Genomic DNA, 12,828 nt, shown 5'->3' on the forward strand with positions numbered 1-12,828 from the left:
AAACAGGAAGAGGATATGGCAGCCGAAAATAATAATAATGCAAGGAGAATGCTTGGTGACTTTACTGCACCCAATTCCAATTTACATGGAAGAAGCATCTCCATTCCTGCCATTGGAGCAAACAACTTTGAGCTGAAACCTCAATTAGTTTCTCTGATGTAGCAGAACTGCAAGTTTCATGGACTTCCATCTGAAGATCCTTTTCAGTTCTTAACTAAATTCTTGCAGATCTGTGATACTGTTAAGACTAATGGAGTAGATCCTGAAGTCTACAGGCTCATGCTTTTCCCTTTTGCTGTAAGAGACAGAGCTAGATTATGGTTGGATTCTCAACCCAAGACAGCCTGAACTCTTGGGATAAGCTGGTCACGGCTTTCTTAGCCAAGTACTTTCCTCCTCAAAAGCTGAGCAAGCTTAGAGCTGATGTTCAAACCTTCAGACAGAAAGAAGGTGAATCCCTCTATGAAGCTTGGGAAAGATACAAACAGTTGACCAAAAAGTGTCCTTCTGACATGCTTTCAGAATGGACCATCCTGGATATATTCTATGATGGTTTATCTGAGCTATCAAAAATGTCACTGGACACTTCTGCAGGTGGATCCATTCACCTAAAGAAAACGCCTGCAGAAGCTCAAGAACTCATTGACATGGTTGCTAATAACCAGTTCATGTACACTTCTGAAAGGAATCCTGTGAGTAATGGGACGCCTATGAAGAAGGGAGTTCTTGAAGTTGATACTCTGAATGCCATATTGGCTCAGAATAAAATATTGACTCAGCAAGTCAATATGATCTCTCAGAGTCTGCATGGAATGCAAGCTGCATCCAACAGTACTCAAGAGGCTTCTTATGAAGAAGAAGCTTATGATCCTGAGAACCCTGCAATAGCAGAGGTGAATTACTTAGGTGAACCTTATGGAAACACCTATAACTCATCATGGAGAAATCATCCAAATTTCTCATGGAAGGATCAAAAGCCTCAACAAGGCTTTAATAATGGTGGAAGAAATAGGTTTAACAATAATAAACCTTTTCCATCATCTACTCAGCAACAGACAGAGAATTCTGAGCAGAATCCATCTAGCTTAGCAAATTTAGTCTCTGATCTATCTAAGGCCACTGTAAGTTTCATGAATGAAACAAGATCTTCCATTAGAAATTTGGAAGCACAAGTGGGCCAGCTGAGTAAAAGGATCACTGAAATCCCTCCCAGTACTCTCCCAAGCAATACAGAAGAGAACCCAAAAGGATAGTGCAAGGCCATTGACATAAGCACCATGGCCGAACCTACAAGGGGAGTGGAGAACGCAAATCCCAAGGAGGAAGACCTCCTGGGACGTCCAGTGATCAATAAGGAGCTTCCCTCTGAGGAACAAAAGGACTCTGAGGCTCATCTAGAGACCATAGAGATTCCATTGAACCTCCTTATGCCCTTCATGAGCTCTGATGAGTATTCCTCTTCTGAAGAGAATGAGGATGTTACTGAAGAGCAAACTGCCAAGCTTTTTGGTGCAATCATGAAGCTGAATGCCAAATTATTTGGCATTGATACTTGGGAAGTTAAACCTCCCTTGTTCATCAATGAACTAAGTGATCTGGATCAACTGACATTGCCTCCGAAGAGACAGGATCCTGGAAAGTTCATAAAACCCTGCACCATAGGCACCATGATCTTTAAGGCTCTGTGTGACCTTGGTTCAGGAATAAACCTCATGCCCCTCTCTGTAATAGAGAAACTGGGAATCTATGGGGTGCAAGTTGCTAAAATCTCATTAGAGATGGCAGACAGTTCAAGAAAACAAGCTTATGGACAAGTAGAGGACGTGTTAGTAAAGGTTGAAGGCCTTTACATCCCTGCTGATTTCATAGTCCTGGATACTGGAAAGGAAGAGGATGAATCCATCATCCTAGGAAGACCTTTCCAAGCCACAGCAAGAGCTGTGATTGATGTTGACAGAGGTGAACTAGTCCTTCAATGGAATGAGGACTCCCTTGTGTTTAAAACTCAAGGATCTCCCTCTGCAACCATGGAAAGGAAGCAGAAAAAGCTTCTCTCAAAGCAGAGTCAACCAGAGCCCCCACAGTCAAACTCTAAGTTTGGTGTTGGGAGGCCACAACCAAACTCTAAGTTTGGTGTTGAACTCCCATATCCAAACTCTAAGTTTGGTGTTGGAGAGCTTCAACAAAGCTCTGAACATCTGTGAGGCTCCATGAGAGCCCACTGTCAAGCTATTGACATTAAAGAAGCGCTTGTTGGGAGGCAACCCAATTTTTATTTATTTAACTATTTTTTTCTCAGTTATATGTCTTTGTAGGTTCATGATCATGTGGAGTCACAAAATAAATATAAAAATTGAAAACGGAATCAAAAGCAGCAGAAGAAAAATCACACCCTGGAGGAGCATCTGTCTGGCGTTCATCGCCAGAACAGAGCATGGTTCTGGCGCTGAACGCCCAAAATGGGCAGCTTTTGGGCGCTGAACGCCAGAACAGGCATGGTTCTGGCGTTCAACGCCAGAAATGGCATACAAATGGGCGTTGAACGCCCAAAATGGCCACCAACCTGGCGCTAAACGCCCAGAGTTGGGTACAAAGGCATTTTTACATGCCTAATGGGTGCAGGGATGTAAATCCTTGAACACTCAGGATCTGTGGACCCCACAGGATCCCCACCTACCTCCACTCACTTCTTCTCACCACTCTCTTTCACACAACCCCATAAACACTCTTCCCCAAAAACCCTTCACCAATCACCTCAAACACTCTTCCCCATCACCTCTTCACCACTCACATCCATCCACTCTCCCCCAAAAACCTACCTCATAAACTCCACCTACCTTCAAAATTCAAAACCAATTCCCCACCCAAACCCACCCATATGGTTGAACCTTAACCCCCCCTCCCTTCCCTATATAAAGCCCTCTATTCTTCATCAAATTCACACAACACACCCCTCTACACCCTTCTTGGCCGAAACCACATCTCCCTCTCCCTCTCCATATTTCTTCTTCTTCTTCTTCTATTCTTTTGTTTATTGCTCGAGGGCGAGCAATATTCTAAGTTTGGTGTGGTAAAAGCATAAGCTTTTTGTTTTTCCATTACCATTGATGGCATCTAAGACCGGAGAATCCTCTAGAAGAGGGAAAGGGAAGATAAAAGCTTCCACATCCGAGTCATGGGAGATGGAAAGGTTCATCTCCAAAGCCCATCAAGACCACTTCTATGATGTTGTGGCCAAGAAAAAAGTGATCCCCGAGGTCCCTTTCAAACTCAAAAGAAATGAGTATCCGGAGATCCGACATGAAATTCAAAGAAGAGGTTGGGAAGTTCTAACAAATCCCATCCAACAAGTCGGCATCCTAATGGTTCAAGAGTTCTATGCTAATGCATGGATCACCAAGAACCATGATCAAAATAAGAACCCGGATCCAAAGAACTATGTTACAATGGTTCGGGGAAAATACTTAGATTTTAGTCCGGAAAATGTGAGGTTGGCGTTTAACTTGCCCATGATGCAAGGAGATGAACGCCCCTACACTAGAAGGGTCAACTTTAATCAAAGGTTGGACCAAGTCCTTATGGACATATGCGTGGAAGGAGCTCAATGGAAGATTGACTCCAAAGGCAAGCCGGTTCAACTAAGAAGATTGGACCTCAAGCCTATAGCTAGAGGATGGTTAGAGTTCATTCAATGCTCAATCATTCCCACTAGCAACCGGTCTGAAATTACTATAGACCGGGCCATCATGATCCATAGCATCATGATTGGAGAAGAGGTGGAAGTTCATGAGATTATATCTCAAGAACTCTACAAGGTGGCTGACAAGTCCTCCACTATGGCAAGGTTAGCCTTTCCTCACCTCATTTGCCACCTATGCAATTCGGCTGGGATTGACATAGAGGAAGATATCCTCATTAAAGAGGACAAGCCCATCACTAAGAAAAAGATGGAGCAAGCAAGAGAGCCCAATCATGGAGCTCAAGAGGCGCAAGAAGCTCATTTCCATGAGATCCCGGAGATGCCTCAAATGCATTTTCCTCCACAAAATTATTGGGAGCAAATCAACACCTCCCTAGGAGAATTGAGTTCCAATATGGGACAACTAAGGGTGGAACATCAAGAGCACTCCATCATGCTTCATGAAATAAGAGAAGATCAAAAAGCAATGAGGGAGGAGCAACAAAGACAAGGAAGAGACATAGAAGAGCTCAAGGACATCATTGGTTCCTCAAGATGGAAACACCACCATCACTAAGGTGGATTCATTCCTTGTTCTTAATTCTTCTATTTTTCGTTTTCTATGTTATGTGCTTATCTATGTTTGTGTCTTCATTACATGATCATTAGTAGTTAGTAACTTTGTCTTAAAGTTATGAATGTCCTATGAATCCATCACCTCTCTTAAATGAAAAATGTTTTAATTCAAAAGAACAAGAAGTACATGAGTTTTGAATTTATCCTTGAACTTAGTTTAATTATATTGATGTGGTGACAATGCTTCTTGTTTTCTGAATGTATGCTTGAACAGTGCATATGTCTTTTGAAGTTGTTGTTTAAGAATGTTAAATATGTTGGCTCTTGAAAGAATGATGACTAGGAGACATGTTATTTGATAATCTGAAAAATCATAAAAATGATTCTTGAAGCAAGAAAAAGCAGCAAAGAACAAAGCTTGCAGAAAAAAAAAAGAAGAAAAAAAGGGGCGAAAAAAAATAGGAAAAAAAATAGAAAGAAAAAGAAAAAGCAAGCAGAAAAAGCCAATAACCCTTAAAACCAAAAGGCAAGGGCAAATAAAAAGGACCCCAAGGCTTTGAGCATCAGTGGATAGGAGGGCCTAAAGGAATAAAAACCTGGTCTAAGCGGCTAAACCAAGCTGTCCCTAACCATGTGCTTGTGGCGTGTATGTGTCAAGTGAAAACTTGAGACTGAGCGGTTAAAGTCAAGGTCCAAAGCAAAAAAAGAGTGTGCTTAAGAACCCTGGACACCTCTAATTGGGGACTTTAGCAAAGCTGAGTCACAATCTGAAAAGGTTCACCCAATTATGTGTCTGTGGCATTTATGTATCCGGTGGTAATACTGGAAAACAAAGTGCTTAGGGCCACGGCCAAGACTCATAAAGAAGCTGTATTCAAGAATCATCATACTGAACTAGGAGAGTCAATAACACTATTCGAAATCTGAAGTTCCTATAGATGCCAATCATTCTGAACCTCAATGGATAAAGTGAGATGCCAAAACTATTCAAGAGGCAAAAAGCTATAAGTCCCGCTCATATGATTGGAGCTATGTTTCATTGATAGTTTGGAATTTATAGTATATTCTCTTCTATTTATCCTATTTGATTTTCAGTTGCTTGGGGACAAGCAACAATTTAAGTTTGGTGTTGTGATGAGCGGATAATTTATACGCTTTTTGGCATTATTTTTAGTAGGATCTAGTTACTTTTAGGGATGTTTTCATTATTTTTTATGTTAAATTCACATTTCTTGACTTTACTATGAGTTTGTGTGTTTTTCTGTGATTTCAGGTATTTTCTGGCTGAAATTGAGGGACTTGAGCAGAAATCAGATTCAGAGGTTGAAGAAGGACTGCTACTGCTGTTGGATTCTGACCTCCCTGCACTCAAAGTGGATTTCCTGGAGCTACAGAACTCGAAATGGCGTGCTTCCAATTGCGTTGGAAAGTAGACATCCAGGGCTTTCCAGCAATATATAATAGTTCATACTTTGGCCAAGAATAGACGACGTAAACTGGCGTTCAACGCCAGCTTTCTACCCAAATCTGGCGTCCAGCGCCAGAAAAGGAGCCAAAACCAGAGTTGAACGCCCAAACTGGCACAAAAACTGGCGTTCAACTCCAATAAGGACCTCTACACGTGCAACACTCAAGCCCAGCCCAAGCACACACCAAGTGGGCCCCGGAAGTGGATTTATGCATCAATTACTTACTCATGTAAACCCTAGTGACTAGTTTATTATAAATAGGACCTTTTACTATTGTATTAGACATCTTTGGTCTCAGTTTTGATCCATTGTTCATCTTAGGAGACTATTGATCACGTTTTAGGGGGCTGGCCATCTCGGCCATGCCTGGACCTTTCACTTATGTATTTTCAACGGTAGAGTTTCTACACTCCATAGATTAAGGTGTGGAGCTCTGCTGTTCCTCAAAGATTAATGCAAAGTACTACTGTTTTCTATTCAATTCATCTTATTTCGCTTCTAAGATATCCATTCGCACCCAAGAACGTGATGAAGGTGATGATTATGTGTGACGCTCATCACCATTCTCCCCTATGAACACGTGCCTGACAAACACTTCCGTTCTATATGAAATAAGCTAGAATGAATATCTCTTAGATCTCCTAACCAGAATCTTCGTGGCGTAAGCTAGAATGATGGCGGCATTCAAGAGAATCCGGAAAGTCTAAACCTTGTCTGTGGTATTCCGAGTAGGATTCAATGATTGAATGATTGTGACGAGCTTCAAACTCGCGAGTGCTGGGCGTTAGTGACAGACGCAGAAGGAGGGTGAATCCTATTCCAGCATGATCGAGAACCGACAGATGATTAGCCGTGCTGTGACAGAGCATGTGAGCATATTTTTCACTGAGAGGAGGGGATGTAGCCACTGACAACAGTGATGCCCTTGCATAAAGCCAGCCATGGAAAGGAGTAAGACTGATTGGATGAAGATAGCAGGAAAGCAGAGGTTTAGAGGAACGAAAGCATCTCCATTCGCTTATCTGAAATTCTCACCAATGAATTACATAAGTATTTCTATCCCTATTCTATTTATTATTCGAAAACACCCTTATCAATTTATATCTGCCTAACTGAGATTTGCAAGGTGACCATAGCTTGTTTCATACCAACAATCTCCGTGGGATTCGACCCTTACTCACGTAAGGTATTACTTGGACGACCCAATGCACTTGCTGGTTAGTTGTATCGAAGTTGTGAACCATGGTATTGGCACCATGTTCTTGGCGCCATTGCCAGGGAAAGAAAGAGCCGTAAATTTTACATAATCAAAGTGTAATCACGATTGCGCGTACCAAGTTGCTCACGTTGCCAGGGATTGTTTGAGCCTGGACATCACAATTTCTTGCACCAATTTACATTCCTTACAATTTACTATGTTTTCCTTTTATGCCTTCCAAGTGTTTGATAAAATGCTTGGTTGGATTTTAGTGTAGATTTTAGTGTTCTTGGCTTTGGTTGAGTAATTAGTGACACTTGAGTTATCTAATTCCCGTGTTGATTGATAATTAGACGTTGCTAATTGATTTGGATACCACTAAAGCTAGTTTTTCCCTTGGGAGTTGGCTAGGACTTGTGGAATCAAATTAATTCATCCACTTGACTTTCTTCCATGGTTAGAGGTTAACTAAGTGATAGCAATGGATAATTGTGGTCAGAATTGAGAAGGATAACTAGGATAGGACTTCTAATTCTCATTCCTTGTCAGGAGCTTTCTAGTTGTTAGTTTATTTTCATTGCCATTTACCTTTCATGCCTCTTATCAAAAACCCCAAAACATGCTCCATAACCAATAACAAGGCACTTTATTGTAATTTCTAGGGAGAACTACCCGAGGTTTCAATACTTCGGTTTATAAATTTAGGGGTTTGTACTAGCGACAAACAAAATTTTTGTATGAAAGGACTATTGTTGGTTTAGAAACTATACTTTACAACGAGAATTCATTAGTAGAATTCTAGACCACACAAAGGTTCCGTTCATTAAAATGGCGCCGTTGCCGGGGAGTTGCAATGGTGTTACATTATTGGTTATTGTATATATGTGATATTGTGAATAGCTTGATTTTTGGATTGCTTGTTAGTTTTTGCTAGTTTTAGAATTTTGTTTCATTATCTCCTGTTAGCTTTTGTTTCTTATTTTCACTTTTCACTATGAATTCTCACTTTGGCTATGAGTGTGATTACAACTATGTTGTAGGAAATGGTAACTTCAATGAAGATGTGCATCAAGGATGGGATAACCATAGGTGGGAGGAGCCATATGCATATGATCAATCCTCATGGCAACAACCTCCACCAATGCACTATGAAGAAGAGCCATTCTATGATGCATATCAATCCAATGGCTATGGTGAATCCCCTTATGACTTCCAAGAACTACCACCATACACCTATGAGCCATATCCTCAACATAACCCTCAACCATAGTCATAAGCCCCTTCTTACCAACCATTTTCATATGACCCTAATCCATATCCATCCTACCAACAACCATATGAGCCATATGAACCATACATAGAGCCACTACTACTCCAACATCAATATTTTCAAGAACCACCCCCTCCATATTATTACCAAGATGAACCACCTCCAATACATAAAAACTTTCAACCATAAGATGAACTCTACTTTCCACCACAACTTTACCTAAAAGAACCACCTTCTGACTATAATACCTTTTCCTCAAACAATGAATCCTCTCTTCTACCATCACCTCCCAATGAAGCCTTTATGCTAGAATTAAGGGATCTTGAATCTCATATCTTAAGGCAACACGAGGACGATGAAAAGAAATTTGAGGAGTTAAGAGCAAAAACGGCTATCATGGTAGAAGCCATTGGAAACATAGTCTCATCCCGCCTAAGCCTATGCGATCAAGGCACATCCATTGTGGAATGTAGAGTAGCAACGAAGGAGCTTAGTGAGGGAGTGAACTTGAAGCTCCATGATGAAGAAGGGGAGTTAAAGCAAGAAATGCAACAAGAGGAGGAGGTAGAGATTATTGAACAAGAGGAAGAAGTAGTTGAAGACTTAGGAGATGCGAAACCACCTTGGGAGTCTAGGATTGGAGAAAACCCCTCCAAGATGATTGAATTTGATGCTAAGGAGGAATGTGTACAACCTCCAAGGCATATATCTTTTGAAGAATTGGATGGGATAGAGCAAGAATTGAGTCCCCTTGGTGATGAAGATCAAGCATCAAGTCTTAGTGGTGAAGAATCCTTTGAGCATGAAGAACCTTCTCCCAATGAGATGGAAAGCAATGTGGAGGTAAATGTCTCTCACCCTCCCATTTATGACTTGAGTAAGGGAAAAGAGTTAGATAAAAGTGTTAAACAAAGGATTGAGATTAAGAGATCTTGTGAGGAGGTGGAGATCCTTAGAAAAAGGAGGATGGGAATTGAATATGCTTTAGCAAGACCCTTGGAATCGTCTTTACCTAGGTTGCCATCTACTCCTTCATTTGAGTGGGTGAAACTCATTTCTATTAGCTTTATTATCCCACTTGAATATGGTTTGCTTGAAACGGATGGCCAACTTAGGATGCTTTGTGGGATGAAGCGTAAAAGAAAAATGTTTTGTGGTTGGCGTTGCAAATCAAGGCTCATTATGGTTGAAGCTTCAAAGAGCAAGGGTTGGACTAGTGCTCAATTGGATGGGTCTAGGAGAATAGTTTGGTGCTCCCATGAGAATTCATCTCTCTTGCCACCCGGAGGAAATCACCATGATCAACTCAAGGACGGGTGTGAAAACAAAGTGTGGGATCCCGGATCGCACAAGGAAGATCAACTTTGGGAGCCTATGGTTTGTGAAGAACTCCATCAAGGCTTGGAGTTATTAACCTTGAATGATGAAGCACAATGGAAGTCCAAGCATTGGTGGATGCTCAAGGATGGATTCAAGCACAAGCCACCTTGACGAGGAGCTCCCCATAAGTCCAACTTAAGGACAATAAACAAAAGTGCTAGGTGGGAGACACCCCACCATGGTAACATCTTTTCATTTTTTCCTTTTGTACATATTGGTAAAATAAGTTTAATTTCATGTTTTGTTTGATTAGTTGAGTTTAATTGGGAGTCTAGTAGGTTAAATAAGGTTTTATTATGTTTTGGTAGCTGTTTGGAGGTTTGCAATGCTTGGTTTGGTGCAAAAACAAAGAAAAATTTGGAAAAACAGAGCACCACCCACGCGCACGCGCACTTCACGCATACACATGAATCAAGTATTTTCGGCCATCCATGTGCACGCATCATGTATGCAAACGCGTGGATTGAATTTTTCCACTTCCCATACATTCACCCGAGAGTTGTGCCTGAAGTGTGCCAAATTTGTGCCCCAGGGCACGCGAACGCGTACCTTGCGCGTCCGCGTCGACTCTCTGCCTTGCCATGCACGCGTACGTGCACTGCACACGTACACGTCGCTTCCATTTTCATCAATCCACGCTTACGCGCACATGACGCGCACGCATGGATTGCCTTGTTACACTCACCTTCTTTTCTTCTCCTCTTTCCATTTCTTTCCTTCTTTTCTTCTCTTTCTACCCTTCAATCATCATCCAACACTACCAAGCATCATATAACACCATTTCTTTTAGTTAGTTAGTTTGTTTAATTTTTTTTCCATTATAAGTATTGGATTACTAATCTTATTTACTGTTTACTACTGCTGCTTATTGATAGGATGTTAGTTTAACATCATTGATGTTAATTGTCATTGTTGGATTCTTTGTTGAGGTTATATTTGGTTACTTGGTTCGGAACTTTTCATGTTTAATACTTTTGAATACCAAGTACATGTTACATTGCCTTCATGCTTCTTAACTCTTTTGAATTGCATATTTTGGCCACCATGCATTCATCATCTATTGTTAGGCAATTGTATATTATCATTGATTTTTTTTAGGTGATGCTTGTTTATGGTTTACCCTTATTCACGTCACTTATTTCATGCACTGAGATTGTGAAATTGTGAAATTGGATCGAAAGCTTACCTAGTGATATATTTTTTAGCTTTGTAAAGCTTTGTGGGCCATGCTTGCTATGTGATTGATTCCCACTTCTACATCCTTTTTCTTAAGTTCCATAGCATCCATGTGTTTCACCTCTATGTCACTTAGGTGTTGCAACAACTTCAATATGTGTCATTGTTTGATGTGTGAGCTCTCTAGATCATTTTGTTCATCAAATTTACTTACACATCAATCAATGTCCATGCATTATCCAATTTCACAATTGCTTGATTTTTGCTTGAATGCTTTTATGCTTTTTCACTACTTGTTGGGTTGTTTTAGCCTACAAGCCTTTTAAAGTATCTCAAGCATACTAGAATGACTGAAGTGCATGTCTTCTTTTGTGCAATAGTGACATAACTTTTTATACCAGTGTGTGTGTGTTCTAAACTGCGCGCAATTTTAGAACCCACACACCTATTTTTCATCAATGTCACACTAATTCACTCACTCCATTCTAGTGATTCACCTCATTCCAACAATTCACGCTTCGTTGCTTTTGTATTTTCTCATCTTACGGTGTTTATTTTGTTTTTCATGATTGATGCACCATAAGCAAAAATGGAAGCGGCGGGAGGAAAAACACGCAGCAACCGGTTGACCTACCAGCTGAAGGTAGCAACTCGGAAAGTCGCCGTACCCCCTTGCTCATCTTTGAGTGCACCGAGGACGGTGCAAACTTTTAAGTGTGGGGAGGTCGTCCGACTATTCGGCATTTTTGGGTAACAAGTTTCTAATCCCAATACTTTTTCATTTCATTTTAAGGACTTTTAGATTTTTTTGTTGCATTTCATATGTATATATTAAGCTTAGTCAAAATCATGATATTTTCCAAGGATATATCTATAGGGCACCCCAATTGAAAAAAAAATTCTTAGAACTTGCTTGAATTATATACTTTGTAGAACATGATTTTTGAGCTAAGAACACAAGCATGTGAGGTTTAAGCCTAATTGTGTGGTTACATCATATATAACCACTTATTTTCATTCTTGTGTGCATTATTCTCTTCCTATGATTGTGATCTTTGATTTGTTTAATTCTATATGTCCATTATTTTGTGTATACATGCATTTATATGATTGAGGCCATTGTTCAAATAGCTCACTTACCCAAATAAGCCTACCTTTTATCTTCCGTTGATAACCAATTTGAGCCTATGCTTAACCCATTTGTTCTTAATTGTAGCACATTACAAGCCTAAGTGAAAAATAATAAATATCCCTTAATTTGGATCTTTGATTAACTTAGGCTAGTGAGAGTATTTATCATTTGATTTTGGGAGAGTTGGGAACATTGGGTAGAGATAAAAGTGTGTTTTTGTATTTGTGTTGAGAATCTTGGGAATTGGGTATATACTCATGTATTAATCATGTGTAAACCATATGCATTGATGTTCTTGTATATATATTTTAGTTTGAAAAGAAAAAAAATATTTAATGAAAAAAATAATAATAATAATAAAAAATAAAGACAAAGAATTACAATAAAAAGGGGACAAAATGTCCCAAAGCAAGGTTCAATAAAAGTCAATGCATATGGGTGGTGATAAAAAAAAAAGAGAATACATGAGTGTGTGAAAAGTGAAGAATGGGTAGTTAGGTTTGTTTAGAATTGTATAGGTTGTCATAGGTTAGGTGGGAAGTTTAAGCTAATCAAAGATTCAAATTTCAAGTCCACTTGACCAAATATGCATCCTACCTTGAACCTAACCCCATTACAACCTACGGGAAATCCTCATGATATTTGTATGCATGCATGAAATAACTGTTGATTGTTAGATGAAAAACAAATCTTGGAAAACATAATTAGAGGAGAATTGAGTAAATCAACCCCATACACTTGAGCGACTAGAGCGGATACACATCCGGTGAGGGTTCGATTCCTCAATTACATGTTTCAACCCATGATCATCTCTTTTCTTGCAAGTTTTTAAAATCATTTTAATAATTCAATTCAATTGTAGGTTGAGTGATTGCTATTGCCTTAGCCCTTGTGTTTGTATATGTATTTTTGGGAATTGATTTATTTTGGCTAAGTGGATGCATTCAT

The 12,828-nt window shown here is 39.9% G+C and overlaps 1 non-coding gene across 1 annotated transcript; it reads right to left on the bottom strand.

Annotated features, from left to right (window-relative positions):
* Window positions 1–410: 410 nt before the first annotated feature.
* Window positions 411–518, bottom strand: LOC148571099 (small nucleolar RNA R71). Its single transcript, XR_015908137.1, has one exon. It is a non-coding gene; the product is annotated as a small nucleolar RNA R71 (small nucleolar RNA).
* Window positions 519–12,828: the final 12,310 nt, after the last annotated feature.

Source organism: Arachis ipaensis, chromosome B3 (assembly GCF_059453495.1).
Source record: "Arachis ipaensis isolate K30076 ecotype BB chromosome B3, ASM5945349v1, whole genome shotgun sequence".
In the NCBI taxonomy this organism is placed as follows: Eukaryota; Viridiplantae; Streptophyta; class Magnoliopsida; order Fabales; family Fabaceae; genus Arachis; species Arachis ipaensis.